We start from the raw sequence: 5,411 nt of genomic DNA, 5'->3' as shown, positions 1-5,411 counted from the left end.
TTAGCGCAGATAAGCGCGTACGTATCCCAGTTTTCACTTTAATAACGTGAGATACTCGGTGACTCAAAAACTCGTTCTCCCCCGCGATTTTTAAGAGTCCGTTTTCTAATTAATGCCGTGACAGATAGCTTTCAGATACGGTACGACGTGACATTTTTGTTTACCACCGATAGTTTTTAAATCTTATAAATTATATATCGCATTTCTCTCTCCCCCCTCTCTTTCTCGCTAACTAGTTTATATCAAAGAATTATATATTTTACAATTGTATAATTGAAACAAGAAAAAATATTGGACTCAAGTATTCCGAGGATGTTCCAACCGTAAAGGTATAAAATTATACCAAGGGAGAAAGAGAGATAAACGTATTAGCAGCATTGTAAAATACCGTAGAGTGTTTACGACGAGGGGTAAACCGCTGAGGGCATTGTGGTGTACAGATTTCCGGCATTACTGGGCATTACTACACTGAAAAAAATTTCTGGTTGAATATGGACGAATCAGATAATTCCTTTAGGATTTACCAGAATTTCTGTAGGATTACAGGAATTCTGGTAAATTCTAAAGGAATTCTGGTAAATCCTAAAGGAATTATCTGATTCGTCCATATTCAACCAGAAATTTTTTTCAGTGTATGCATTTCGGGGCATTAGTTTAGGCATTAGGCCTTGCTGGGGCATTATAAAGATAAAATAAGACAATAAGATAAAGTAATGCCCACTGGGCATTAATAAGCGTTAGTGCACATGATTTTGGTCAGCGATTTTTACCCCTCGGTTTGCGATTATAGGAAATCTGTGGGTACTGTTCTCAAATATAAGATAAATTAATGGCACAAGACGACTGTGATTGTATTATGTATTGAAAATAACATTGCATGTGTATTCTGTGTGCGAAAGGAATTAAATGTAATCGCAAAAGTCTCTGTTCGTGTCGTTACTTGAAGCCGAGGGGCAAACCGCTGACCAAAATCTTGCACACCAATGCCCGCTAATGCCCAGTCGGCATTACTTTATCTTATTTTATCTTTGTAAATGCCCCAGCGAGGCCTAGTGCCCCAAAAAATGCCCAGTAACGCGGCAAATCCGTACACCGCAATGCCCACAGCGGTTTCCCCCTCGCTTGAAGTATTCCGTATCCGCCGATTGAGAGCCGCTGGCGTACGTCACCGTTACTTCCACGCTCATGCCGATGCACTTTGATAATTGTTTTTATATTACATGCACAGTTTGCTTTACTATTTTGGAATCTTTTTACTGTAAATATTATGCGAATAAGAACGTAATAGGGGGAAAAAAGTATGCAGGAAGGAATATAAATATGAAAATAAAAGTATCGGAGATTGTCTGGAACATATTTCATATTTTTCGAATCAGCATCATTACCGCGAGCGTTATGAGACACACTTGAAAGGTCCAGACATCTTTGTAGAAAATTATAGAATTGCGATGTAAAATTGCAGAAAACGTGCGGTACATTGGACATTTCCCCCGTCTTCGTGTGGCTTGTCCCAAGTGTCATTTTGTATCTTCCGGCAAAACAATGATAAATGCCAATCGAATGTTTCATATCATTGCGCTAATGTTTTCCGCGATTTGCGAAGTCGCGTTAGGAAGGCAATTCGAGAAATAATCCCTGAAATGTGTTTGTAAATACGTTCGCCGTAGCAGCTGGTAAATTTCGCATTTGTAGAGACAAATGGAACGCAAGTGGAAACTTTTTTCATTACAGCTTCGAATATTATGCGTGCATTTTCTTTTTATGCATCCCACCTTGCCGATTTCAGCGACAGACTAAGCACGAGAAAAAGAAAAATCCCCTAGATCGACAGAATGTAATATCCACATTGCAACAAACCTTTTTGGTTCGCAAACGAAACCGCTCGCTCGCCCCTCGTCCTCCAACATTCACAGCTAAAAGCAAAAATTCCTTCGTGCCGTGAGAATCGCACGGTGTTCCTGATTCGCGATTCGCCTCGCGTTTATCGTAATTGCACGTCGATACAATTAAATACCGGGATTAACAACCGTTATACGTATTTCCTAGCCAGAACGATTCGGGCGACACGAAGACTGTTCGCGGAGCCGCGCGCTGAGCGCCACTGTCGAACAATAACTTCGTGCTGCTGCGAGCTCTCAAAATGGCTGTCCTCAGCTATTATTACTTCGGGGAAAAAACAAATGACGACGCGCTCACGCTACGCGAAGAGAAGAGGAGAGACGGAGCCAAGGCCTTTCGGTATAACGTATCTTCGTGTGCATGCGATCGTATACGCCGCGTATATGTATATGCATACGTGCGGCCGCAGTTTCTCTCTCTCTCTCTCTCTCTCTCTCTCCCTCCCTTCCGTCGGCATGTCCTCGCGTACTACGGACCATACCGAAAACATCGGAATACCTTACGCGTTTCCTGAAACTTGGTTTATCGAAGCGATAACGCCGGCGCGAAAACAAAAACAAGCCTGCAAATGATGCGACGCTGTGCAACTTTCCTCTTACATATATGTATAACGTGTCCATGTATATATTCATAACGTTTACATATATATATAATATATATATATCTATATCCGTGGCACACGCGGCAGAGACCCGGAGATGACCGTGAAACACTCCAGGTCCCAAAATTCCTGGCGAAACAATAGGCCCCTAGAGACGACAACGTGAGAGATCATTCCTCGTATTTCCGTCTTTCGTGTTTCCAAAGTGTCCCGTCAGAATTGCCTTCTTCCAGAGCTCTTTTGTCCCTACACGCCAGTGTGACAAATTTAGAATTATTATAATAGAGCCTTTATCACTTTTAAGGAATTCCTTTCTTTCTGCCAACGGTGCCTCTCTCCGAGTGTCTTTAAAGGGACTTCAAAGTCTACCTGCGTGGTTTAGAACTTTCGCAATTCCACTGCGTTTTAACATTTCAAGGTCGAAGGGACCGGCGAATTATCAGCAGGGCTTACCGTATCTTTCGTCCCTTCCGTACCCGTTTCCCTAACACGAGCAATCGCGGTGAACATTTTCTCTTTTAGGAAACGGTCCCATGGATGTTTCAGACGTTTGCTTCCTAAGCCACCGGCGGCGTAGAATAAATAGAAAATACCATTACTAGAGTCAACAATGTCAAAGGCGGAATAAATGGACTCGCGAGGACTTGCAATAAAAATTTGGAAAAACGTCGTCGCGGAACGCGAAATACGCGTTTCGAATGATCTACGTCATTCTATGCCGAGGGAATGATTTATAGAAAGTCAACGACAAAGCGACAACGTTCGTCTCGATCGTATTAGTTTTTCTCGGAAATCGAAAGGAATTAGCTTACGCCAGAGCTACATTGTATTTTACAAACGTACTTTTCATTACATAATACCGTTTTTGAGAGCGTCTCGTGGAAAGCGATAATTTTATAGGACATACCTGTCGGTTTACTCGTGATTTCTCTACTTTTTCATTGCTATCGGCGCCTTTGAGCGCTCGACAATTTAGCATCTAAACGTTACAATTTATACCTCGCGTTTTATATTTGGCTTTAGATGAAATTATAGAATAAACCTGAGCCGACATTTTTACCCCATGTTGAACCTTTAATTCTATTATATATAATAGGACCTAAGACAGTAAAAGAGGTTGAACTGCATGTACAGAATTTACTCCTACTTTAAAACTGGTAGTGTCGGATATTTCTACTTTTGCCAATTTAGCATTAAAGATTCAAGCGAGGGGGAAACCGCTGACCAAAATCTTGTACACCAATGCCCACTAATGCCCAGTAGGCATTACTTTATCTCATTACCTTTATCTTATTTATCTTGTTTTATCTTATCTTATCTTATCTTTATGATGCCTCAGCAAGGCCTAATGCCCTAAAAATGTCTATTAATGCCCAGTAATGCCGCAAATCTGTACACCACAATGCCCTCAGCGGTTCTTCCCTCTCGGAATCAAGGGAGAAGTAAATATATTAAATATAATGTCATTTAAGTAGGCTGTTGCTAGTTTATGGAGGTATAGATCAGCTAAGTAGGTGTAAATTATCCTGAAAAGCGTGAAAATAGTACCAAAACTTCGACTCGGGAAGAACAGGGCCCGCATTCTGAACCGTCTTTTATCAATAAAAGCGCCTCTAAAGTGGCTAGTGAGCCTTCTGATTGGCTACAAGCCACTTTTAGAGGCGTTTTTATCGATAAAGGAGGATTCGGAATACGGGCCTAGGAATCGATGGAAATATCTCCTTCCGAGGTGAAAATCTGTGTTGCACAAATACTCGAAAGATAAGCGCAGTATACACACTTGTAGCGTCTAAATATATTAAAAAGATGCTCCAAGAGCACGTTGACGAGCTGATTATAATTTGGAGCATTTAAAAACATCTAAAGAAATTGAGCACACGTCGTATTTAACGATGATTTATATGGCTCAGATTTTCGCCTCGGGCTTCGTTGTAAAACAACTCGGTATTTCAGCAATTTCTACAAAGAACATGCGCTGGCAAGAAGTCACTCTGATCGGTCACGGCGTCGATCAGAAGCTAACAGGCAACTAAACGCCTGCGCGTTTTGCAAGTTCTTGTAAAAGATTATTATATCGATCTATTTATACATTTTATTAGTAGATTAACTTTGTTGTTATCACATGCCTCAGTGGTCGAATTGGTGAGACGCCCGCCTACAGTGTAGGGAAGTCCAGGTTCAAACCCTGGCTGAGGTAATATTTTCGCAATAAATTTTCTGTATTAAAACATTCGCCGGTTAATGTCGACTAAAACGCTTGATTATTGTTATTTATTACTGGCAACCTAAAGAGATTTCTATGTTTGTTATTGTCAACTAAATAAATAATCACGAGCATCGTTTACGGTTTATGTAAGTTGGAAGATCGAAGATATATTCTAGGTGTAAAAAAAGGATTTTCCACATTTATATTAGATTTGTTTATATATTTTTTAAATATCCCATTTAATATTCCGCGAAATTAATCAAGCCGCAACGAAATTCATCAAAAGTGAATATAATTCATATTTCTCATTGGAGAAGATGCCATTTTTCAGGCTGAGTTTTGGTGGTCCAACAACAACCAAGGGGGTGACCACTTGATGTAATCATGGGACAGTGTCTCCGAAATCATTATGAAATCCTTACGAAATCTCCATGTAATCGGTTTGCCTTCATTTGCCAAGTTTCGTAACTTGTTAGACAATGAACATTAAATTTCAACATTTTCTCAACTTGTTTTCATTTCCCCCCGAAATTTACTTCTTTTAGTGAATATCCAAATACATATATCATACTTCACGCTGAGGGGTAAACCGCTGAGGGCACTGTGGTGTACAGATTTGCGGCATTACTGGGCATTACTAGGCATTTGGCCTTGCTGGGACGTTATAAAGATAAAACAAGATAAATAAGATAAAGTAATGCCCAC

Source organism: Vollenhovia emeryi, unplaced genomic scaffold (genome assembly GCF_000949405.1).
Source record: "Vollenhovia emeryi isolate VEMERY1.0 unplaced genomic scaffold, V.emery_V1.0 DF939121.1, whole genome shotgun sequence".
NCBI lineage: Eukaryota > Metazoa > Arthropoda > Insecta > Hymenoptera > Formicidae > Vollenhovia > Vollenhovia emeryi.
The sequence above is the reverse complement of the archived record's forward strand: the minus strand, read 5'-3'. Positions refer to the sequence as shown.